General features: G+C 42.2%; 1 long non-coding RNA gene and 1 pseudogene across 2 annotated transcripts in view; one reads left to right on the forward strand and one right to left on the reverse strand.

Moving 5' to 3' along the window:
• Positions 1–6,863: 6,863 nt before the first annotated feature.
• On the reverse strand, positions 6,864–22,922 carry LOC111748080 (large ribosomal subunit protein uL22-like; annotated as a pseudogene).
• The window catches only part of LOC135231152 (uncharacterized), a 73,999-nt gene continuing 66,304 nt past the window's right edge, over positions 19,283–26,977 (forward strand). For both annotated transcript variants that reach the window (XR_010321666.1, XR_010321667.1), the window contains exon 1: positions 19,283–21,903. This is a non-coding gene — a long non-coding RNA (uncharacterized LOC135231152). The remainder of the gene's footprint in view (positions 21,904–26,977) is intronic.

The raw sequence follows: 26,977 nt of genomic DNA on the forward strand, positions 1-26,977 counted from the left end.
GGCCTGGCGACCTACTTCCAAACAGTCAGCCATTGAAAATCCTGTGGGGCACAGTTCTACTCTGGCACATGCGGGGTCGCCGTGGGTTGGAATCAACTTGGTGGCAGTTGGTACCGGTGAGATCCCAAGAAGCTAGTATAATCCTGAGTACATATGGCAATAGAAAGTCAACTACCAAACGAAGGAACCCTTTTCCTTCACTGAGAGAAACATATGAGGCAATATCTGAGTTCCTGTCTGACTAATAGCTTTCACTTCTTTGTATTTGGGTCTGTCTGTGTGAAGCGCGTTCATCTCAAATCGTATATAGTGCCTTCTTGTAAGTTGAATGATGACTTTTGTTTTTAAACTTAAATGTGCAACTACTAATCAACATAATCTTTAGTTTGTTACTGTATAAGGTCGTAGACATCTTAGGTTGTGGTAGACTTTCTTGTCTTGAAATGTGCCTTAGTTAAAAATCACAACTTTTATTCTTGCAGTAATAAATACTGTCTTGTGGCTCAAAAGATTAAGTACTTGGATGCTAACTGAAAGGTTGGTGGTTTGAATGCACCCAGCTGCTCTGCGGGAGAAAGACCTGGCGATCTGCTCCGGTAAAGGTTACAGCCTAGTAACCCGGCAAGGGGGCAGTTCTACTCTGTAACATGGGGTTGCCTTGAGCCCAAGGCAACTCGACAGCACCCAACAACAATAAGGCTAATTGACACAGCACATTTGTTTTAATTATGCATTGTAGCATGTGGTCCCCCGCGTGAGGAACCTTTACAGAGATCAAGAGGCAGTTGTTCCAACAGAACAAGGGGATACTGATTGTTTAAAATCAGGAAAGGTGTACGCCAGGATTGTATTCTCTCACTATACCTATTCAATCTGTATGCTGAGCAAATAATCTGAGAAGCTGGACTATATGAACAAGAACACGTGGCATCAGGATTGGGGGAAGACTCATTTACAACCTGTGATATGTAGATGACACAACCTTGCTTGCTGAAAGTGAAGAGGACTTGAAGCACTTACTAATGAAGATCAAAGACCACAGCCTTCGGTATGGATCGCACCTCAACATAAAGAAAACAAAAATCCTTACAACTGGACCAATGAGCAACATCATGATAAACGGAGAAAAGATTGAAATTGTCAAGGATTTCATTTTACTTGGATCCACAATCAACAGCCATGGAAGCAGCAGTCAAGAAATCAAAAGACGTATTGCATTGGGCAAATCTGCTGCAAAGGACCTCTAAAGTGTCGAAGAGCAAAGATGTCACCTTGAAGATTAAGGGGCACCTGGCCCAAGCCATGGTGTTTTCAGTCGCATCATATGCATGTGAAAACTGGACAGCGAATAAGGAAGACTGAAGAAGAATTGATGCCTTTGAATTGTGTTGGTGAAGAATATTGAATATACCATGGACTGCCAGAAGAACAAATAAATCTGTCTTGGAAGAAGTACAACCAGAATGCTCCTTAGCAGCAAGGATGGCGAGACTGCGTCTTACATACTTTGGACATGTTGTCAGGAGGAATCAGTCCCTGGAGAAGGACATCATGCTTGGCAGAGTACGTGGTCAGCAGAAAAGAGGAAGACCTTCAAGGAGGTGGATTGGCATAGTGGCTGCAACAATGGGTTCAAGCATAACAATGATTATAAGGATGGCGCAGGACCAGGCAGTGTTTCTTTCTGTCGTGCACAGGGTTGATATGAGTTGGAACCGACTCTGAACGACTCTTGAGGGCACCTAACAACAACAACAAGCATGTAGTAATTGATGCTTTACTGATGCAAATAAAAACCAGATTTATTCAAAGAATAGCACCTTGGCTGATTTGCAAGTTACTGGATGGATTTCAGCGCTGACTGATAACTGGCTGTAACTCAGAAGAGTAGAGGCAGGTGATGTACAGGCATCTACCTGAATTGACTTGCGCTACTTCCACTTAGTGACGCTTGTTCAAAATAATCGGAACTCACTGAAATTTGAACATAAGGTTTATTCTGAGCAGTAATTCTATATGCATATATTATTCTTGGTGTTAGGTGCCACTGAGTTTATTCTGACTCTTAGTGACCCTTTTTACATCAGAATCAAAACACTGCCTGGTCCTACGCCAGCCTCATAGTCATTGCTATGTTTAAGTCTGATGTTGCAGCAACTATGTCAATCCATCTTGTTGAGGGTCTTCCTTCCTCTTTTTTGATGACCTTCTGCTTTACCAAGTGTGGTGTCATTCTCCAGGGACTGGTACCTGCTGATAACACGTCTAAAGTATGTGAAACATAGTCTCCCCATCCTCGCTTCTAAGGTGCATTTTGGCTGTACTTCTTCCAAGACAGATTTGTTCATTCTTCTGGCAGTCCATGGTATGTTCGGTATTTTTCACCAGTGCTATAATTTAAAGGCGTCAGTTCTTCTTCAGTCTTCCTTATTCGTTGTCCAGCTTCCACATACACATGAGGCGATTGAAAATACCATGGCTTGGGTCAGGAGCAGCTGTCTCTAAAGTGACATCTTTGATTTTGAACACTCCGAAGAGGTCTTTTGCAGCAGATTTGCCCAATTCAATGCATCGTTTGATTTCTTGACTGCTGCCTCCATGGGCGTTGACTGTGGATCCAAGTAAAATGAAATCCTTGACTTCAATGTTTTCTCCGTTTATCATGAGGTTGCTTATTGGTCCAGTTGTGAGGATTTTTGTTTTCTTTATGTTGAGGTGTAATCCGTATTGAAGGCTGTGGTCTTTGATCTTCATTAGGAAGTGCTTCAAGTCCTCTGCTTTCAGCAAGCAATATCATGTCAACTGCATATTGCAGGTTGTTAATGAGCCTTTCTCCAGTCTTGATGTCCCGTTGTTCATATAGTCCAGCTTCCCAGGTTATTTACTCAGCATACAGATTGAATAGGTATGGTGAAAAAGTATAACTCTGACGCACACCTTTCCTGACTTAAAATCGCTCTGTATCCCCTTGTTCTGCTCGAACGGCTGCCCCTTGGTCTGTGTACAGGTTCTGCGTGAGCGCTGTTAAGTTTCCTAGGATTTTCCTTCTTTGCGTTGTTACCCATTATTTGTTATTACCCACACAGTCAAATGCATTTGTGTAGGCAATGAAACACAGCCAAAAAAAAGCTTTGTTACTCCTTGCTTTCAGCCAAGATCCGTCTGACAGCAGTGATTTCCCTCATTCCACAGCCTCTTCTGAATGGAACTTGAATTTCTGGCAGTTCCCTGTTGATGTACTGCTGTACCTGTTTTTGAATGATCTTCGGCAAAATTTTACTTGCATGTGATTTTTTAAAATTGTGTCTTAGATGAAGGTTTATAGAGCAAATTAGTTTTTCATCAAACAATACATTTATTGTTTTGTGACATTGGTTGTCAACCCTGCGAGTGTCAACACTCTCCCCTTCTCGACCTTGGGTTCCCCATTTCTATTCATCCAGCTCTCCTGTCTCCTCCTGCCTTCTTGTCCATGCTCTGGGCTGGTATGCTCATTTACTCTCATATCCGTGGTTGGCTACGTATATTATTGTTTGCTTTATGGGCCTGTTGCATGTGATATTAATGGTACTGTTTGGTAATTTCCACATTCCGTTGGATCACGTTTTTTCTGAATGGACACGAATACAAATCCCTTCCAGTTGGTTGGCCCAGTAGCTGTCTTCGAAATCTCTTGGCGTAAACAAGTGAGCACTTACAGTGTTGCATCCGTTTGTTGAGATACCTGAATTGGTATTCCATCAACTTCTGGAACCTTGTTTTTGGCCAGTGCTTTCAGTGTATTTTGTGTGGGTGGGTGGAGTAGTGGTACAGTGGTTGAGAGCTACAGCTGCTAACCAAAAGCTCGGCAGTTCGAATCCACCATCCATTCCTTGGAAACCCTAAGAGGCAGTTCTACTCCATTCCGTAGGTCGGCTGTAAGTCAGAGTCTACCGGAGGGCTATGGGGCTTTATGCAGACAGGGAGGCCATTTTGATTCCTGAAAAATCAAATGCCCTAAGAAGCTAGGTACAGTGGGGCTTATAAAGAGAAGCGGAGGCAGAAATCAACCTTTGGCTAATCTTCACGTAATCGATTGAACCCTGCTCTCCTGTCCCCTTTCACGAGATCAAGGGATATCAGTTGGCAGAGTAGCCTCTGCCTCTCCACCCAGCAGTATCTTTTAAGATTCAAATTCAGTAAGCCTGGCTTCCAACGGGAGCCCTGCTGGCACAGTGTTTCTCAAGTGTTTGTCTGCTAACCAAAAGGTGGGCAGTTCGAATCCACCAGCTACTGCTTGGAAACCCTACGGGGCAATTGTACTCTGTCCTATAGGGTAGCTATGCGTGGGAATCAACTCCATGGCAGTGAGTTTGGTTTGGTTTTGGGTTTCAACGGGAAGGAAAGGATTTGCAACTTTAGGTGAAAGAAAAGCAGCCGGCAGAGTGATTTTGGTCAGGGGTTTCTTTAAACTGAATATCTGGTTTTATGGGTAAGAAAACCCACAAATCAAAGTGCGATATCTGCTGTCAGTTTCTCCCTTTGACAGGCTCTTTGTCCCTCATGTTAAGAAATAGTCCTCCAAAGGTGTTAGCCAGCTTTCCCTGAAATCGACCTTCCTGTTTTATTTTGCTTCACCCCGGAGGAGTTTTATGGTTACCAAGATACTCATTGTTCATATTCAGAGAATAAATAACCAGACATGTCGATTTACCCATTTTACCCAATTCAAAATGAATTCACCATGATGTAATCCTGCCTTCTGTTTCGTTACTTTGTACTCCGTGTCAGGAACCACCAGTGTGTCAGCTTTGCCACCGTGATCGAGTCACAAATTTGTAAGATAATTCAAGCCCAGTTTCACCAAGTAGGGAGCCCTGATGGCGCAGTGGTTAAGTGTTTGGCTGCTAACCAAAAGCTTGGCAATTCAAATCCACCAGCTGCTCCTTGGAAACCCTATGGGGCAGTTCTGCTCTGTCCTGTAGGGCCGCTATGAGTTGGAATCAATTTGATGGCACACAACAGCAAGGACAAGTAAGAGTAGGCACTAAAAGCAACCAGAATGAAGTTTGGGGCATTGTCACCAGACGACAGCACAAAGGATTCTTAAATAGTTGTGCCACAGGAACTCGAGAGGCCTCGGCACATTGACAGTTACCCAGACCTGGTTCTAGAGCTTCAGGGTCAGAAGCCCAGTGGCTGATGCAGGTACAGCACAGAGCAGGTGTTCTGTTCAGAGTCTTGTTCCTTCCACAATTCTTCTTGTGTAAGGTTGACCCTAGAGTAGAAAGTCTTCCTTAGTTGCTGGGAGGGCAGAGGTGGCGAAGGAAGATGAGTAAAATAGCATACTGTGCCAGACAAGGACACAGCATGGAACCTGTGTTTGAAATTATCCTACTGAACTTGATTATTGGCCACGTCGCTTATCACCGGGCAGCCTTGGACAAGTTATTTCACTCTCTGTGTTCGGTTTCCTCTCTATATACGGGATAATAATAGTGTCTTCAATGAGTTGTGAGGATTAAATGAGAACAGTTCTGTGAAGTCCACGTAAGGGCTCAATAAATTTACTATTTACACAGTGGGCCCTGTTTTTAAGTTCCTTGGAGCTTTTTGTCCTTCCTAAACACCATGAAAAAATCTCATTGTCTTTTTCTGATGAGACTCTTGTTTTAAAAGAGGTTGTTTGTGAAACGATAATTCACTTTCCCATTTTTACTAATGAAAAAATATAACTGACAATCAGAGGTTTTAGCCTTTTTAATGACTTTTATAATCACACTGAGTTCCTGTAATCCTGGCTAAAAGCGAAGAACTGTGACGTTTTAGCGGGAACAGTTTTATTTTGAGTTAGCTTTACGATTTCCAGTAGGCTTTCTGAAGTATTTCCCACGGCTCCGCAGCTCCCTGGCCCTTGTAGATCCCAGACTGGGTCTTTCTCACTCTGAGCACATTTGGCTCTATAACAAAGAACTGGTGATTAAACGGGCATTCTGCTGGATCCTCTTGAGGCTTTGGGCACAGCATGACTTATTTTGTGTAGAAATTCTGATCCGTGCCAGGCATTCAGAACCCTTTGCAACTTGTATTTTTTCCTATTTCAGACTTCATTGCAAAGGGATGGAAAAGGATAACTGAATTTTCTAGTTGGTGTTCGGTGCCGTCAAGTTGGTTCCTACTCATAGTGACCCCATATAAACAACGAAGCACTGCCTAGTCCTGTGCCATCCTCACAATTGTTATGCTTGAGCCCATTGTTGTAGCCACTGTGTCAGTCCATCTCCTTGAGGGTCTTCCTCTTTTTTGCTGACCCTCTACTTTACCAAGGATAGTGTCCTCCACGGACTGATCCCTTCTGATAACACGTCCAAAGTATGTGAGACGTAGTCTTGCCATCCCCCATCAGTCTGTCAGTTTGTCATACTGTGGGGGCTAACATGTTGCTGTGATGCTGGAAGCTGGGCTACCAGTATTTGTATACCAGCAGGGCCACCCGTGGTGGACAGGTTTCAGCTGAGCTTCCAGACTAAGACAGACTAGGAAGAAGGACCTGGCAGTCTACTTTTGAGAAGAACTAGCCAGTGAAACCTTACGAAAATTTTCTAGTGCTGTTATTTATTTTCTCTTGAAGTTTTATAAAAAACAAAAAAACCCAAACTCATTGTCATTGAGTTGATTCCAACTCATAGCGACCCTACAGGAAGTTTTTATAGTCACACAAAAAAAGTAGTAACAGTACATAATATGTGAAAAAAAAAAACAAAAAAAACTTCCAAGACATTGAATTACACAAAGTGGCATATTGTATCACTTTTCTGGGAACAAAATTGGTTGATAAGAATTAAATGATAAAACCATCAGGAGATGTCCCAGGCAGTGAATGCTGATTAAGGGCCAGTGTTGTTGTTGTTGTTAGGTGCCATCGAGTTGGTTCTAACTCATAGTGACCCTGTGTACCACAGAACGAAACACTGCCCGGTCCTGCACCATCCTCACAATCATTGTTATGCTTGAGCCCATTGTTGCAGCCACTGTGTCAGTCCGTCTGGTTCAGGGTCTTCCTCTTTTTCCCTGACCCTCTACTTTATCAAGCATGATGTCTTTCTCTAGGGACTGGTCCCTCCTGACAACGTGTCCAAAGTATGTAAGGCACAGTCTCGCCATCCATGCTTCTAAGGAGCATTCTGGTTGTACTTCTTCTAAAACAGATTTGTTCATACTTTTGGCAGTCCACGGTATATTCAATATTCTTCGCCAGCACCCCAAGTCAAAGGCGTTAACTCTTCTTTGGTCTTCCTTATTCATTGTCCAGCTTTCACGCGCATATGATGCGATTGAAAATACCATGGCTTGGGTCAGGCGCACCTTAGTTTTCAAGGTGACATCTTTGCTTTTGAATACTTTAAAGAAGTCTTTTGCAGCAGATTCGCTCAATGCAATGCGTCTTTTGATTTCTTGACTGCTGCTTCTGTGGCTGTCGATTGTGGATCCAGGTAAAATGAAATCCTTGACAACTTCAGTCTTTTCTCTGTTTATCATGATGTGGCTTCTTGGTCCAGTTGTGAGGATTTTTGTTTTCTTTATGTTGAGGTGCAATCCGTACTGAAGGCTGTGGTCTTTGATCTTCATTAGTAAGTGCTTCAAGTCCTCTTCACTTTCAGCAAGCAAGGTTGTGTCATCTGCATAACACAGGTTGTTAATGAGTCTTCCTCCGATTCTGATGCCCCATTCTTCTTCACATAGTCCAGCTTCTCAGATTATTTGCTCAGCATACAGATTGAATAGGTATGGTGAAAGGATACAACCTTGGTGCACACCTTCCCTGACTTTAAACCACTCAGTATCCCCTTGTTCTGTCTGAACAACTGCCTCTTGATCTGTGTACAGGTTCTTCATGAGCACAATTAAGTGTTCTGGAATTCCCATTCTTCCCAATGTTATCCATAATTTGTTATGATCCACACAGTTGAATGCCTTTGCGTAATCAATAAAACACAGGTAAACATCCTTCTGGTATCCTCTGCGTTTAGCCATGATATCCCTCGTTCCATGTTCTCTTCTGAATCTGGTCTGAATTTCTGGCAGTTCCCTGTCAATATACTCCTGCAGCTGCTTTTGAATGATCTTCAGCAAAATTTTGCTTGCGTGTGATAATAATGATATTGTTCTATAATTTCTGCATTCGGTTGGATCACCTTTCTTGGGAATAGGCATAAATATGGATCTCTTCCAGTCAGTTGGTCAGGGAGTTGTCTTCCAAATTTCTTGTATAGATGAGTGAGCACTTCCAGCGCTGCATCCGTTTGTTGAAACATCTCAATTGATACTCTGTCATTTCCTGGAGCCTTGTTTTTAGCCCATGCCTTCAGTGCAGCTTGGACTTCTTCCTTCAATACCATTGGTTCCTGATCATATGCCACCTCTTGAAATGGTTGAACGGTGACCAGTTCTTTTTGTATAATGACTCTGTGTATTCCTTCCATCTTCTTTTGATGCTTCCTGTGTTGTTTAATATTTTCCCCATAGAATCCTTCACTATTGCAACTCAAGGTTTGAATTTTTTCTTCAGATCTTTCAGCTTAAGAAACGCTGAGCGTGTTCTTCCCTTTTGGTTTTCTATCGCAAGGTCTTTGTAGATGTCATTATAATACTTTACTTTGTCTTCTCGAGCTGCCCTTTGAAATCTTCTGTTCGGTTCTTTTACATCATCATTCTCCCTTTTGCTTTAGCTGCCTGACTTTCGAGAGCAAGTTTCAGAGACTCCTCTGATATCCATCTTGGTCTTTTCTTTCATTCCTGTCTTTTCAGTGACCTCTTACTTACTTCATGTATGATGTCCTTGGTGTCATTCCACAACTCGGTCTGGTCTTTGGTCATTAGTGTTCAATGCGTCAAATCTATTCTTCAGATGGTCTCTAAATTCAGGTGGGATATATTCAAGTTCGTACTTTGGCTCTCGTGGACTTGGTCTAGTTTTCTTCAGCTTTATCTTGAACTTGCATATGAGCAGTTGACGGTCTGTCCACAGCCGGCCCCTGGCCTCGTTCTGACTGGTAATATTGAGCTTTTACTTCGTCTCGTTCCACAGATGTAGCCCATTTGATTCTGTGTGTTCCACCTGGCAAGGTCTATGTGTATAGTCACTGTTTATGTTGGTGAAAGAAGGTATTTGCAATGAAGAAGTCATTGGTCTTGCAAAAGTCAGTCATGCGATCTCCGGCATTGTTTCTATCACCAAGGCCATATTTTCCAACTACTGATCCTTCTTTGTTTCCAACTTTGATGGCTGATGATGACAAAGACAAAAATTGTTCTGAATTCTGAGGAGGGAGAAATCACTGTCTACAAAAGGAAGTAGTCACTGTACTGGAGCTAAATCTCTAAGGAGAGCCCATTCCTTGCCTCTTCCAGCTTCTGGTGGTTACCCCGTTCAGGGGCTGGGACTGCATCCCTCTGGTCCCTGTCTCCATCTTCCACGGCCTTCTCTGTGTTTGCACATCTTCCTTTTCCTTTCTGTTATAAAGACGTGTATGCTGGCATTTAGGACCCAGGAGGATAATACAGGGTAATCTCATCTTAGATTCCTTGATGAAATCATATCTGCAAAGGCCCCTCTTCCAAATATATTGGCATTTGAAAACTCCAGGGATTGAGACTCAGGTAGCCATTATTCAACTGACTGTAGTGAGCGTAGCAGACAGAATACTGTTTTTGTTTGTTGGTCTTTCATTTGTTTATATTTTCTAATATGTAAGCATGCATGGATCAATATTTAAAAATATAAAAGGAAGTAGAGAGAATAATTGTTCTATTTCTTGATCCGGAAGGTGGTTATGTGAGTGTGTTTGCTTTTTGATAGTTCACCAAGCTGTGCCATTATGGTTTGGACATCTTTCTCTATGCGTATTAAACTTTGATAAAAATAAAATAGTTTACTGAAAACCATAAAAAGCCTTCTTGCCATCTCTGGATTTTCTCATGTTATTTCCTCCCCTGAATCCTCCCTCCCTTTTTCTCAGCTTCTCTAAATTCCCCGTTATCTCACCTTCTCTAGTGGGTCTTCCCTGAGTGCTCCAGCTTTTTGTTGCTCCCTGCCCTAAATCCGATAGCACTACAGTCTTCATCTGCACTGTGTGAAGGGGGAATTTCTGAGTGTGTATTTGTGTATGTATGTGTGGTCATTCCATTTACATTCAAGAGTAGTGGTTTGCAACTTTGTAGACCTCTGGGGGACTTAAAGATTAGTAATGGGTTTAGTAGAGTTCAACAGTTAGGAACATTGCTTGGGATGCAAAATGAGTAAACTGTGGTCCCTGTTGACAGGGAATTCAGAGTCTAGAGACAGAGACAGTCATGTAAACTCAGAATTTCGACGTAGCATCATGGGACGGATTGCCTAGGAAGCAAGGTATGCACAGGTTTGCTTGTGCTTACTAATCTGTAGTGCACAATTTCACCTATTTTTCACCACATCAAAGATGTGCTAAAACCCATGTAAACCTGTGCACTACAGATTAGTAAGTAAACACCGTTAAGCCCGTGTGTGCCTTGTTTACAGGTTAATCTGCCCTGGCAATGGGCCAAGTGCTGTGATGGAGACATGTGGGGACGCTGCTGTCAGAGTACACCACTCAGCCCATTTTCGTTCTTCAAACCACCGCACAGTAGTCACACATACCCCCACGATAAGTCCTCACAGTTAAATTAAAATGTCAGGTTTTTCTCTTGGTTGGAATATTACCCACTCAGTCTGGTGATGCTAAATGTTGCCTGTTGATCAGATTTGATGACATTTTGTCTTCGATTTAAAAAAAATGGAAAGACGAGGAAGTTGTTGTTAATAAATGCTGTTTGGCAGTCAAAACCTTTCGAAACCATTGGGAGGAAAGGGGCATAAAAGAAATGACTTCCCGGAGGGCAGTGTCTTAAACTTATCGGTATCACGCATGTGCTAGTTGTTGAGGAAGTATTTTTTATAGTGACGTTTGGACTCTGTAGTCTCAGCACACAGGGACCTCCGCTGCTTGGGCCTAGACATCTTTTTAGCTTCCCCCTCTGATGCTCCCTGTGAGGCACTCTGTATCCTTTTGCCTTACCGAGGACATCCTACCCTTTATGTCACCGAGTCCTTGCCCGGGGGTCCCCCCTGCCTGGATACCTGTTTCTTCTCCTGACTTGGCCTTTTTGAAAACCTCGCTCATATGTATGCTCTGTGGAGACTTCCATGGAGCAGGCTGAATTAAAAGCACTTACCGTGTTGTATTTTCATGGAATGTCTGTCTTCTCCACTAGACTGTGAGCCCCTAAAGGTGAGGGCTTATGTCCAGTTCGTCGTCATAGCTCTAGAGCCAAACGAGGTCAATCAAGGCTTAAAATGATTTGGAAAAAATTAAGACTTAAAGGGTCTTTAATGAACACCAGTCTCTGTCTAGACATGAGCTAGAGGCAAATAATTCTATGTGAATAAAAAGAATATTTTGAATAAAAAGTAGAAACAGAATATTGAATACCATGAACACAGATGGAATAAGACAATCTGGAATTATATATCTACATAATTATTATATACACAGAATACTTGCAATGAGCTATCTTAGCCAAGGATACCACAATTACTGTAACTGGAATCTTTTCCAGAAAAACATGTTGCATTTTAGATATCTATAATAGCAATAAGCCACCCAGTCTATGATTCAGCTTAATTATTTCCATAATTGTTTTGAGCTTTAGGCTCAGATTTTTTGCCAGCAAAGCTCACATTTGGCGTAGGCTGCCAAATGCAAAATAAATTTTTGATATTTATAATTGGATAAACTTGATATCAAAAGAACTTTTCAAAGCATGTTATGAAGACAGAGGCTAAAGGGGATAAGCTACTGGGCAAGGTTTTACGTTATATAGAGTCTAATGATTAAATTCCAATTTAGTATTTCACTTTAAGTTTTTTGTAATAAAAAGCCAGTATGCTGAGGGAGAAGTATTGGAGAGGTGAGCAGTTAAACTGAAATAATCTAAGTATGATACGTAAAGTCATTTTACTGAGAGTTTAGACGTGAGAATAATGAGGTAAATGTGGTGGCGGTCTGCGTAGATTTCGCGTGGATGCCAGATAAATACATAGTTTTGATAGCTGTAAAGTTTGGGGATTGTGATTCTCATAATATGTAGCCTGTGACATAATGTCAAGGTTGAGGATGTTAGGGACATAGTACATACATTATCACAGAAGAGAAAAATGATGAGGGCGTTGTGAGTTGGTACCCGGTCAAGGTTGAGGATGTTAGGGACATAGTACATACATTATCACAGAAGAGAAAAATGATGAGGGCGTTGTGAGTTGGTACCCGGTCAAGGTTGAGGATGTCAGGGACATAGTACATACATTATCACAGAAGAGAAAAATGATGAGGGCGTTGTGAGTTGGTACCCGGTCAAGGTTGAGGATGTCAGGGACATAGTACATACATTATCACAGAAGAGAAAAATGATGAGGGCGTTGTGAGTTGGTACCCGGTCAAGGTTGAGGATGTCAGGGACATAGTACATACATTATCACAGAAGAGAAAAATGATGAGGGCGTTGGGAGTTGGTTCCCGGTCAAGGTTGAGGATGTCAGGGACATAGTACATACATTATCACAGAAGAGAAAAATGATGAGGGCGTTGTGAGTTGGTACCCGGTCAAGGTTGAGGATGTTAGGGACATAGTACATACATTATCACAGAAGAGAAAAATGATGAGGGCGTTGTGAGTTGGTACCCGGTCAAGGTTGAGGATGTTAGGGACATAGTACATACATTATCGCAGAAGAGAAAAATGATGAGGGCGTTGTGAGTTGGTACCCGGTCAAGGTTGAGGATGTCAGGGACATAGTACATACATTATCACAGAAGAGAAAAATGATGAGGGCGTTGTGAGTTGGTACCTGGTCAAGGTTGAGGATGTTAGGGACATAGTACATACATTATCACAGAAGAGAAAAATGATGAGGGCGTTGTGAGTTGGTACCCGGTCAAGGTTGAGGATGTTAGGGACATAGTACATACATTATCACAGAAGAGAAAAATGATGAGGGCGTTGGGAGTTGGTACCCGATTTTTTATCTTCAGCCTTATTATAAGCCTCATATGTCACCAGATGGCAAAATCTGTTAAATGATAATGAGGAAACGAATTGTACATTATAAAATATGAGCCCTGATATTGCACCCTAGAAGCTACTTATAGAACAAGAGTGGTTTCTAATGGAAAAGTCCACAGATTTTCTAAGTCCCCAATAAGATGTCGAAGGTAGACACACTTCTGGAATGGTGGGGTAAAGACCTTCAAAAATCAACTCTTCCATAAAAACAGTGAGACCACTTGCAAAATTATCAGTCAACTTTTTCAGAACTCTGGAAATTAATCAAAGACCTACAACAATCCAAGGAGCATTTATTCAAGAAAAATGGCTGAATCTTGGTAAGAACAGTGAACTTCATGGTGTTTTAACTCACTCTGTCCCCATACCCTTCTTCTCAGCTCCGTGTGCCTCTAAACTAACAGCGTCACAGCCCTGGTAGCTATGAAAACCAACAGCCTAGCAGCCACCAACAGGGGCAGAATGGGGTCGGAGCTCCCCAAAAAGCCTCAACCCAAAACAATTGTCACTATTTGGCCCAAATAGCAGTTCCTTGGAAAAGCCCCATTCATAGGGCTTATCATTATTTGTCCTGACTCAGAGCTCACTCAGTGTGACCAGCCCTATTCCTGGGGTATTATTGAAAATAACTAGCAGCATTGTTCAACGTTGCAGCTGCCTGAGGCAGTGATACCAGTTGGGGCAAACAAAACGCTGACTAAAATCTTAAAAATCTGGGGAATGAGCTGTCCGTGTTGTCAGCTGTCATCAAGTCAGCCCCTGACTCATGGCAACACCATGCATAATGCCTGGTCTTACGCCACTCCCACGATCAGTTGTGGATCAGACCACTGTGATCTGTAAGGTTTCCACTGGCAGATTTTTGGAAGTAGATTGCTACGCCTCTTTTCCTAGTCCATCTTAGTGTGAAAGCGCCGCTGAAACCCGTTCAGCATCGTAGTAACACGCAAGCCTCCACTGACAGATGGGTGGTGGCTGTGCGTGCGGTGCTCATAGGGGACTTTGAAAAACTTACATATTCCTGACAATCTGGAATGCCATGCACATGTGTAGTGCTGGGTGCCTACCTAGAAAAGACTTGAGAAGACCCTGATTTCTCACTTCTGCACAAGCAGGAAGTGATGGCTAAAAAGCAGGATTGTAAACTGCTGAAACATCAAAGGCCCAACACACAGGGCCCTTTGCAAAGGCTGGGAGACATACAGCCTCAAGGCATTTAAGGAAGTCTCTGTTGAATCATTAGCTGACCACTAAACTAACCGAGTGGAGACTTCAGCAGCTGCACATGATGAAAAGTATAGTATAGACTTTACAGAATTAATTCAAGAAAGTCATTAAATAAACAGCAAAAACAAAACACATAATAAACAGCAACAACAACAAACCCTGGGGAGGTGAGGCAATGTGATTTCCAGAGTTATATTATTTAAAATGTCCAGTTTTCAACAAAAAACTATGAGAAACAAGAAAGTTATGACTAATTCACAGGAAAAAAAGCAGTCAATAGAAACTGCCCCTGAAGAAGCCAAGACAGTGGACTTTTACTAGACAAAGACTTTAAATCAGCTATTATATTCACTGAACTAAAGGAAAACATGCCTAAAAAATTAAAAGAAAGTGGAGAACAGTATCTCAACAAATAGTATCAATAAAGAGAAATTATATGTAAAAACAACCAAATAGAAATTGTGGAGTTGAGAAGTACAATATCTGAAATAAAAATTTCGCTAGAGGGACTAAACATCAGAATTGAGCTGGCAGAAGGAAGAATCAGCAAACTTGAAAATCGGTCAATTGAGATAATCCAATCTGAGGAATATAAAGAAAAAAGAATGAAGAAAAATGAACAGAGCCTTATAGACCTAGGGGGTACCTTCAAACATATTGACATATACATGATAGAGACCTAGAAGAAGTGGAGACAAACCAAAGGAAGCAAACCCGCTGCCTTCGCGCCGATTCCAACTCTTAGTGACCCTATAGGACACAGTAGAACTGCCCCATAGAGTTTCCAAGGAGCACCTGGCAGATTCGAACTGCCAACCTTTTGGTTACCAGCCATAGCGCTTAACCACTGTGCCAGCAGGGTTTCCAGAAGCAGAGGAAAGGAGCATAAAGAATATTTGAACAAATAATGTCCCGAAACCCCTATAATTCAATGAAATCTACACATCCAGGAAGTTCAAAGAGATCCACACGTAGCCACATCATAGCCAGCCTGTCAAAAGACAAAGAATTTTGAAAGCCACAAACCACAAGACAAAAACAAGTTTTGCATTCAAGGGATTCTTAATAACACTCAACAGCTGACCCTTCATCAGAAATCATCAAGGTGGGAAGGCAATGGGATAACTTATTCAAAATGCTGAAAGAAAGAGTGTCAACCAAGAATTCTGTGTCCAGAAATACTGCTTCAAAAATGAAGGAGTAATTAAGTCAATCCCAGATTAAAAAGAAAAACTTTCACTAGTAGATCTCCCCAGGCTGAAATGAAGTCACAAGACAGTAATCAAATCCACACGGGCATAAAAGTACCAGTAAAGGTAACTACATGAAAAACGTAAGTAAATATAAAAGGCAGTATAAATGTACTTTTGTTTTTAACTCTTTTCCTATCTGATTTAAAAGACAACTGCAAAAAACAAATTATAAAGCTGTGTTGATGAGTTTATAACACATAAAGATTTAATTTCTCTGACAATAATAGAACAAAGGAGGGAGGAGGAGATGGGATTATATAGGAGGAAAGTTTTGGTACACTGTTGAAATTAAATTGATATTAATCTTAGGTTGTTTTAAGATGGTAATTATAATCCCCAGGTCAATCACTAAAAAATATATAGTAAATTAAAAGGAAATTAAAGTGGCACACTAGAAAATACTTCACACAGAAGGCAGCAGTAATGGAGATATAGAAGAACAAAAAATACATAAGGCATATAGAAAAGAAATAGAAAAATGCCAGCTATAAATCATGTCAGCAGCAATTACACTAAACATAAATGAACTAAAAAAATTTCTCAGAAAAGCTGAGATTGGCAGAATGCATAAAAAAAATCTGATCCAACTCTATGCTGTCTACAAGAGACAGACATTAGATTCAGAGACACAAATAAGTTGAAAGTAAAAGGATGGAAAAGATATTCCATACAGACAGTAACCAATATTATTGTCAGACGAAATAGACTTTAAGGAAAAAAAGTTTACAGGAGACAAAGGACATTATATACTGAGAAAAAGTTCACTCCAGGAAGAACATAGCAATTATAAACATATACACACCTAACAGTAACCCACTGCCATCGAGTCAATTCCGACTCATAGCGACCCTATAGGACAGAGTAGATCTGCCCCATAGAGTTTCCAAGGAGCACCTGGTGGATTTGAACTCCCAACCTCTTGGTTAGCTGTAGCACTTAACCACTATGCCACCAGGGTTTCCCACCTAACAATAAAAAATAAGCTAACAATAAAAAAACAATAGAGCCCCAAAATATATGAAGCAAAATTTGACAAAATTGAAGGGAGAAATAGTTACGCAATAATAGCTGGAGACTTCAGTACCCCACTTTTTTTGGGTAGAACAAACATGCTGAAAATCACTAAGGAAATGAGGACGTGAGCAACATCAGACCTAACAGACACACACACAAACTCCACCCAACAACAGCACAATACACTTTCTTCTTGAGTGCACATGGAACATTCTCCAGGGTAGACCACGTTAGTCCATGAAACAAGTCACAATACATCTTAAAAGATTGAAATGATACTAAGTATCTTCCTAATCACAATGGAATGAAGCTGGAAATCAATAAAAGAAGGAAGACTAGCAATTTCAAAAATATGTGGAAATTAACACACTGAGATAACAAGTGGGTCAAAGAAGAAATCTCAAGGGAAATTAGAAAATACCTTGAGATGAATGAAAATGGAAACAACGTAGCAAAGCCTATGGGATGCAGCAAAAGCAGTGCTAGGAGGGCCCTGGGCTAGTTCTTAAAGTGATTTCTTGTTCCGTTGCCATTTGTGCAGGGAGCGTGGCTTGACAATTTCTTTTTCCTTTCAATCAGTTATGAAAGATTTCAAACATGTAGAAAACTACAAAAGAATTAAATGCACCCGTGTACTCACTGTGGTGGAGCCCTGGTGGTGTAATGGTTAAACTACCAACCAAAAGGTCAGCAGTTCGAATCTACCAGCTGCTCCTTGGAAACCCTATGGGGCAGCTCTATTCTGTCCTGTAGGGTCTCTAATGGGTTTTCTTTTATTCACCATCTAGATTGAACAAATGCAAACATTTTGCTATATTTGCTTCAGATCTTTTTCTTTAAGAAACATAACAATGCAGTGTAAAGCCCCGCTTCCCCCTCCCATTCCCCTGCCTGCTGCCTCAGAGGTAATTACTATCAAGTCAGCTTCCATCCAGGGTACTTGCCAGCCTCATTGGGCTAATGGCTCTCACGGCTTTTATGTTTTTATGCTGCAATGCAAATGTTCGTAGCCACACCAGTATCTCAGATCATTTTATGAATTTAAAGTGTTTCTTAGTGGTTTCATACTGCGTGTACCCACTGGCACTTCACTTTTTTTTACATATTATTTTTGAGGTTTATCATGTTGATATATTTTGGTCGTGTTTATTGTTTTAATAGTAGCTTACTATTGTTTCAAGAATTATCACAATTTATTTATTCTTTGCCCTGCTCAATAACTAGTGTGTGATAAGCACTCAGTAAATTATTATTTACTATTACAATAGTTGTTAAGTGCTGTCGAGTAGGTTCCGACTCATAGCGACCCTATGCACAACAGAACAAAACACTGCCCAATCCTGCACCATCCCTACAATTGTTATTCTTGAACCAATTGTTGCACCCAGTGTGTCAGTCCACCTCGTGAGGGTCTTTCTCTTTTCTGCTGACCCTGTACTTTACCAAGCATGATATCCTTCTCCAGGGAGCTTCTAACTATTAGTATAAATAGTGGCTCATTGGCAGAGGAGAATGAAGATCACCAAAGACACAATGAAAATACGAGCCCAAGAGACAGAAAGGGCCACATAAACCAGAGACTCCTGAGACCGGAAGAACTAGATGGTGCCCAGCTACAACCAATGACTGCCCGGACAGGGAATACAACAGAGAATCCCTGATGGAGCAGGAGAACAGTGGGATGCAGACCTCAAATTCTAGCAAAAAGAGCAGACTTAATGGTCTGACTGAGACTGGAGGGACCCCAGAGGTCATGGCCCCCGGACTCTCTGTTAGCCCAAAACTAAAACCATTCCCAAAGCCAACCCTTCAGACAAAGATTAGACTGGACTATAAGACAGGATGATACTGGTGAGGAGTGTACTTCTTGGCTCAAGTAGACACATGAGACTAATTGGGCAGCTCCTGTCTGGAGGCGAGAGAAGAAGGCAGAGGGGGACAGGAGCGGGTTGAATGGACACGGGAGATACAGGGTGGAGAGGATGAGTGTGCTGTCACGTTACAGGGAGAGCAACAAGGTTCACATAGGAATGTGTCTAAGTTTTCGTTTGAGAAACTCTTGAATTATAAGCTTTCACTTAAAGCAGAATAAAAGATAAATAGTGGCTCATTGGACATCCTCCTCAACATCTATCTCTGTGCACATGTGCGGGAGAGGTTTTCCAGGATAGACAGTGGAATTGCCAGGCCCCAGTGTGCACACTTAAACTGTATTAACCCACCACCCCAAAACCACCAAACTCTATTAGTTATTGCCAAATTACTCCCTAAAGTGGCTCTTCCGATTTATATTCCTGCCAGCAATGTAAGTTTCTTTTTTTGAAAATCCTTACCAACGCGCTGGATTATCAGATTTAATTCTGAAACATGAAATATTTCGGGATTATAAAGGTGTGTGAAGTATGAGATACAGAGTTTCCACGTATCCTCTATCCAGTTTAAGGTGTGTTGCTGAACCTTGGAAAGTGGGTCCTCGTCCAGCGGTGCACTCAGACTTGCCAATTTTCTGACACTATGAGAAAGAGACAGTAACTGTATCGCAATGCACAGAGCAAGGCACCCAGAGGAAGTTCCTCAGATCCGACTCCTGGAGCTGTGGGGAAGCAGGGTGTATGCGTGATTTGGGCAGTGTGATGGCGGCTGCAGGCGTACTGTGGACGAAAATTCCAGGACGGGGCCAGGAAACAGGAGATGAGGTGGCTCTTGTAGGACCTCTCGCTTCGGAATGAGGTCTGAGTGGTGAGTTTCCTTCTGATTCATTCCCCCTGTTGCTGCATCCGCTGTTGAGGTCACTTAATGGGCACAGCTGGCGCTTCTGCGCATGCGGGGGCGGGGCAACTCTGGCTGCGGCAAGTTTAAGGCAGGCGGTTCTGACTAATGGGAATTTACCGGCAGCATTTGTAGGGTCAGGTTAGGGAAGTAAAACTCTTCACATGCAAATGAAGCTCTCTCTGTGCTCCCCCGATTGCATTCTCCTCTTTCCTCCTCACAGTAAGCGTTATCCTGAATCTCATGTTCATGGTTCCCATGCGTGTTTTCATACTTCTGTAATATGAATACATGTGGATTCATAAATAGGTTTTACAACATTGACAACATGCTTCAAAATTTTGTGTAAACTTTTAAAGAAACCATAAAATACCCCACACACCCTTCTGTTGCGTGCTGTTTTCACTTACCATCATTCTGAGGTTTATCCATGCTGATGACGACGATCGGGATGACAGTGATGACAGCAACAAACACTTTCCATGACAACCCCATGTGGGCAGAGTAGAACTGCTCCAAAGGGTTTTCAAAGATGGGACCTTTCAGAAGCAAGTCACCAGGACTTGACTTCAGGATGCCACGGGGTGGGTTTGTACCACCAACCTCTCGGTTAGTATTCGAGCACTGTAACCAATTGCGTCACCTGGGGACTCCCAACACTTGCATAGTGCTTGTGATATGCCAGGCGCTGTTCTATAATTCAGTCGTCTTAACTGTTAAATAGCAGTCAAATACATGCGCTGCGGTTGATGCGTTTTTTCCAGCGTCACTGACAGTGCTGCGGTGAGTTTTCTCGTACCTGTGTCCTTGCGGGCCAGCTGGGGTATGTGCCTGAGAGTGGAACTGCTGAGTTGCCTGACTCCAGCAAGGAGTCCTAGTGGCAGGGTGCTTAAGCACTTGGCTGCTAACAGAAGGGCTGGCAGTTTGAGCCCACCAGCTGCTCCAGGGGAGAGAGAGGTGGCAGCCTGCTGCCGTAAAGATGACAGCCTTGGAAACCCTGTGGGCAGTTCCACTCTGTCCTTTGGGGTTGCTATGAGTCAAAACCAACTCGATGGCAATGGGTTGCTTGTGGGATGGCCCCAGCATCTTCAGTTGTACTGATGAGGTCAAATTTTTTCCCCAAGTGTTTGTCCCACCTCTGCAGCAGTGTTCGAGAGGTTCTGTTGCTGCTCATTTTCACCAAAACCTGATTCTCTTAGATTTTAAAAGTTTTCCGATCTGATGGTTGTGGAAGGGAACATCGTGATTTTCATTTGCATTTCCTGGGTTATTAGTGAAGTTATGCATCCTTTCTTGACCTTTCGTTTCCTTTTCTGTCAATTATCTATTTGTACTCTTTATTTCCCATTTTTTATTTGCGTTTTATTTTATGCTGAATATACTCCCAAACCCTAAGATTTTGATTTTTCGTTTCTTCTGGAGTATCTTTTTTCTTCTGTGCAGTCTCCCCTTGTAGTTTGGGAACAGTGTGTCCCTTTGCAGTAAGGATCATCTCAGCGTGGGGTGGGGAGCTCATATATGGGTTAATCTGCCCTTTAACTGTGTCAGTGCCGCAGCTCATCTCGAGGGCTTTGTTCACCTGGGCGTGCAGCTCAGTGACCGGAGAGTCTACATCTGAACCCGTAAGTTTGACATTACTCTCTGCACTTTTAAGCATGTGCACCAAAAATGCAGCACCCTTTCTGGGCCACCGACCCTGTATCCAACCCCACGGTTTGGCCTGGGCACACCTACCAACTCCACCATTGTCGCATCAGAATGGTTCTCGTCGCTTCTGCAAAGTGACATCTTTCAGAGACTTGGTGGCTTTTCAGATATGCATACCCTTGACGGCCTTGGCAGTTTCATTTCGTGGGTGTTCTTAAAATAGCCCTGAAAATATGAACCTCCTGATTTGCATGATTTTGTGGGGTTTTGGGGGTCGGGTGGGTAGTGAGCCATTCTGACAGATCACCTCAGGCCACTTCTCTTTCCCCTTTTTTAACAGAGTCTTTGGCGTTCCTCTTTTTATAGTAATTCTTTTTATGTTTTGGAAATTACACTGTTTCGTTGGACTGCCATGACAAATTACCACAAACAAGGTGGCTTGAAACAACAGGAATGTATCGTCTCATGGTTCTGGAGGCCACAAGTCCAAGATGAAGGTGTTGGCAGGTCATGCTCCCTCCAAAGGCTCTAGGGGAGAGTCCTTGCTTGCCTCTTACTAGCTGCTGGTGTCTCCAGGTTTTCTTGGCTGGAGGCAGTATCAGTCATCTCTCTGCGTCCATTGTCATGTGGCCTTCTTTTTCTCTGTGCCTTGGATCTCCCTCTGCCTTTCTTTCTCTCTGTTTTTAAACTTAAATGCATTTTTAATCGCTTTAAGTAGAAATTACGACATCCAGACGAGCAGAATCTACAAACCAGAGAGATGGGCTCTTGTATGAAGAAGCTTCTGCCAGGTCCTTTCAGGAAGTTTTAAATCCATGGAGAACTAGAAATAACGATGACAGCGAGCAGCAGAACTTACATGGAGAAAAACCAGGTATGGCTATTTTAATAAAATGGATGTCATCAAATAAAGTTGAATTTATTTTGTTATCTCCATTCTTGGTGAACCTAAATGCGATATTCAAAAACTACTCACCTTGGGATAGCAGTTTCATACAACTCCTGCCAAAGAGCATGGGTTTTATAACTATCAGTTAGTGGTGTAATATTTATAGAATGCTGAGTTGGGTGTTGGGGTATCTGAATTTGTGTCCCATGTCAACTCAGGCGGACAAACGAATGTAGCATTAATTCCTTCAGTTCCTCCTTAACTCTCAGGACATTTTTATCAGGACAGTTACTCCCTTTTCAATCAGAAAGAAGTTTTTTATATGTGTTCTAGAAAAGGTTTCCAGAACCACTGTGACTTCATGGGGAGAATTTTTTTTTTTTTAAGAGAGATTTCTTGTTTTCGTTTTCTTTTCTAAAAAAAAAAAAAAAAAATTTTTTTTTTTTAAATTATTGTACTTTAGATGAAGGCTTACAGAACAAACTAGTTTCTCATTAAAGAGTTAGTACATATATTGTTCTGTGACATTGGTTAACAACCCCAGGACATACCAACACTCTCCCTTCTTGACCTTGGGTGCCCTGTTACCAGCTTTCGTGTTCCCTCCTGCCTTCTAGTCCTTGCCCTGGGCTAGTGTGCCCCTTTAGTCTTACTTTGTTTTATGGGCTGTCTAATCTTTGGCTGGAAACCCTGGTGGATTAGTGGTTAAGAGCTACCGCTGCTAACCAAAAACGTTGGGAGTTTGAATCCACCAGGTGCTCCTTCGAAACTCTATGGGGCAGTTCTACTCTGTCCTGTAGGGTCGCTGTAAGTTGGAATTGACTCGATGGCAGTGGGTTTAATCTTTGGCTGAAGGGTGAGCCTTGGGAGTGACTTCATTACTGAGCTAAAAGGGTGTCTGGGGGCCATACTCTCGGAGTTTCTCCAGTCTCTGTCAGGCCGGTAAGTCTGATCTTTTTTTTTTTTTTTGAGTTAGAATTTTGTTCTACATTTTTCTCCGGCTCTATCAGGGACCTTCTATTGTGATCCTTGTCGTTTCCATTTTTTCTTGATGATTTTCACACTCATATTCTAGACACTGAAGATCTAGATGACTAAAGGGCACAATATATTTCCTTTAAGTCTCCCAATATCTACTGAGGAAAATTATACATTTCTTTCTTTCTTTTATTGTGCTTTGAAGGAAAGTTAACAGGTCAAGTTAATCGCTCCTTCAAAGATTTGTACACATATTGTTTTGTGACATTGGTTGCAATCCCTAGCCTTTCTCTTAAAAGAACACTTGTCGTTTGTTTTAGGGATCAACCCAAATCTGGGATGGTCTTATCTCAGGATCCTTGGTTATATCTGCCAAGACTCTATTTCCAAAGAAGATCATATTCACAAATTCTGGGTGGACGTATCTTTTGGGGGCCACCATCTGACAACTACAGAAATCAGTCTTTCCGTGTTACATGCATTGCTGAGTCTTCTCCTACCCCGTGACCTGACGTTTCTTTCTGTTTATGGTGACTTAGGTTGTAACAAAGTTTTCGTTTTTTGTATAGTCGCACTTAGCAACCTTTTCCTTAACGGTTTGTGTTTTTCGCATGCTAAGACCCTCTTACCCTGAAAACAAACAAGACCAAACCCAGTGCCGTCGAGTCGATTCTGACTCATAGCGACCCTATAGGACAGAGTAGAACTGCCCCATACAGTTTCCAAGGAGCGCCTGGCGGATTTGAACTGCCGACCCTTTGGTTAGCAGCTGTAGCACTTAACCTCTACGCCACCAGGGTTTCCTGAGATCACAAAAATATTCTCTTAGTTTTCTTCTGAAAGTTTGCAAGTCTTGCCCTTCCCTTTAGATCTTTAATCCACCTGGAATTTATTTTGGAGAACAGTGTTAGGAAGGAATTCACTTTTAATTTTTTTCGTATAGAAAACCAATTGCCCTGTAGTGAGTTCAAGGGGAGGCTGATCAAGGAAAAAGATACAACCATGAGATAACAGATTGGAGCTGGAGCATTGACAGCCACAGGCTGGCGGGGGCGGGAGGGGGAGCAGTCCTTTACACAGGATGTCTGCCAGAGGCAAGTGGGCAGGAGCCCCTAGAAGGGGAAGGGAGTTCATGTGTGCCTTCGTGATGTTCTCCGGCAGCAAGGTGGGGAACCTTTGGGTCAGAGAGTTCCAAAGGACAGCAGCAGCTAGGGATCCTTCTAACTATAGGGCTTCATCTTACCTTGGGCTGGCAGAGATTGGGCACCGTTTTGTAGGTAGGCTCTAAGTGGCTAAAACCCAGCTTATTAGGGCTATTTTTAAGATAATTGGATGTGTAAAAATTTAAGTTTGGCATGGCGGGGGGGAGGCTTTTTTAGGCCAATAAGCCTCAGCTTGCTGTAAGGAGGTAAACAGCCTGGGGTCAATACACAGGGGCCATCTTTGGTTCATTTACATAACACGCCCCAAACCCATTTATTAAATTCTTTTCCCTTTGTTATGCCATCTTCTTGCATGCTGTGTTCCCATATATGCATGGGTGTCTTCGTGCTCTCTACTCTGACTCATGGTATGTTCATCTCCGGGCCAGTATATATATATATATATATTTTTGAACAAAATCATTAATATCACATGCAAGCAAAATTTTGCTGAAGAACATTCAAAAACGGCTGCAGCAGTATATCGACAGGGAACTGCCAGAAATTCAGGCCACTTTTTTCAGAAGAGGATGTGGAACCAGGGATATCATTGCTGATGTCAGATGGATCCTGGCTGAAAGCAGAGAATACCAGAAGGATGTTTACCTGTGTTCTATTGACTATGCTAAGGCATTCAGCTGTGTGGATCATAACAAACTATGGATAACACTGCAAAGAGTGGGAATTCCAGAACACTTCATTGTGCTCATAAGGAACCTTTACATAGATCAAGAGGCAGTTGTTTGGACAGAACAAGGGGATACTGATTGGTTTAAAGTCAGGAAAGGTGTGTGCGTCAGGGTTGTGTTCTTTCACCATACCTATTCAATCTGTATGCTGAGCAAATAATCCGAGAAGCTGGACTATATGAAGAAGAATGGGTTAGAAGCTGGACTATATGAAGAAGAACGGGGCATCAGGTTTGGAGGAAGACTCGTTAACAACCTGTGTTATGCAGATGACACAACCTTCCTTTCTGAAAGTGAGAAGGACTTGAAGCAGTTACAAATGGAGATCAAAGACCACAGCCTTCAGTATGGTTTGCACCTCAACATAAAGAAAACAAACATCCTCACAACTGGACCAATGAGCAACATCGTGATAAACCGAGAAAAGATTGAAGTTGTCAAGGATTTCATTTTACTTGGATCCAAAGTCAATACCCATGGAAGCAGCAGTCAAGAAATCAAAAGATGCATTGCATTGGGCAAATCTGCTGCAAAGGACCTCTTTAAAGTGTTGAAGAGCAAAGATGTCACCTTGAAGACTGAGGTGCTCCTGATCCAAGCCATGGCATTTTCAATTGCATCATATGCATGTGAAAGCTGGACAGTAAGGAAGACCGAAGAAGAATTGACGCCTTTGAATTGTGGTGTTAGCGAAGAATATTGAATATACCCTGGACTGCCAAAAGAATGAACAAATCTGTTTTAGAAGAAGTACAACCAGAATGCTCCTTAGAAGCAAGAACAGCGAGACTGTGCCTTACATACTTTGGACATGTTGTCAGGAGGGATCAGTCCCTGGAGAAGGACATCGTGCTTGGCAAAGTACAGGGTCAGCGGAAAAGAGGAAGACCCGCAACAAGGTGGATTGACCCAGTGGCTGCAACAATGAGCTCAGGCACAGCAACGATTGTAAGGATGGTGCAGGACAGGGCAGTGTTCCGTTTTGTTGTGCACAGAGTCACTATGAGTCGGAACCGACTCGACGGCACCTAACAACAACAATGTGTTTGGCGTGTGTGTGTGTGTGTGTGTGTGCGTGCATTGTCTAACAGGATTGGTCATGATGGGGTGGTGTTGCACACTGGAGGGCAAAGGTATGTTCAAATATCTAACAATGGAAACAATGTGTATGCTTAGTTAATTAATAATCCCTCTTTTTTCTAATACGTGTATTTAGGACTGTACTTTATATGATTCCCACAAGTTTAGATTCATAGCATTTTCATTATTGTTCAGTCTTGAATTATTATAGTTTGTTTTATGAAATCTTCTTTGACTCATGAATTAATTTTATTTTTCAAAGTTTCAATCGTAAGGACATTTTTTGATTTATAGTTTTGTTATCAATTCTTATCTTTAATTAAGGACCCCCGGTGGGGCGAAGGGTAGGTACTTCACTGCTAACTAAAAGGTTGGTGGTTCAAAGCCACTCAGCAGCTCTGCAGGAGAAAGACCTGGCAAACGGCTCCTGTAAAGATTATAGCCTAGGAGACCCTATGGGAGGGGGGGCAGTTCTACTCTGTCACATAGGGTGGCTATGAGTTGCGATTGACTCGATGGCACACATCTTTAATTAATTGAGTTCAGGGAACTAGTCTTTATTGTATCCATTTTTGGTATTTGTTGAGTCTTGCATTCTAGCTTAGTGTGCGATCAACTTCTGTGAACATTCACCATGTCCTTGGAAAGACAGTGTATTCTTCCACTGTGACCGTGGTTTTGTCACTGTCTCCTTGCAGCTCTGTCAGTTTTGAGTTGCTGTGTTTTGAGAGTACGTTTTTAGGTTAGAACGCGTTTGTAATTCTTACATCTTGGTGGGAAAATGCCTCTGTTATCATGTCCTCTTATCCCTAATGACGCTTTAGTTCCTTTTTTTTTTTCTTGGTAATAAGATAACTGCATCAGCTTGTTACAAGACAGGGCTTCCCAGCTCGGGACTAAGCCCTGCTTAGGTTCTTACCTTCTTCTGACCAAGAATGACCAGGAGAGGCTCAGAGATTCCACATGAATAAAGGTTTATTAGAGACGGAGTAAAAGGCTCGCCAGGGAGAGAAGGAGAGGGGTTTTCGCCTATGCTAGCCTCCAGTCTCTCAACTGGGCAAAGGATTTCATAGGGCTTATAAGAGTTTATAAGAGTTCTTAGGTGCGGGT

This window comes from Loxodonta africana, chromosome 4 (assembly GCF_030014295.1).
Source record: "Loxodonta africana isolate mLoxAfr1 chromosome 4, mLoxAfr1.hap2, whole genome shotgun sequence".
Lineage (NCBI taxonomy): Eukaryota > Metazoa > Chordata > Mammalia > Proboscidea > Elephantidae > Loxodonta > Loxodonta africana.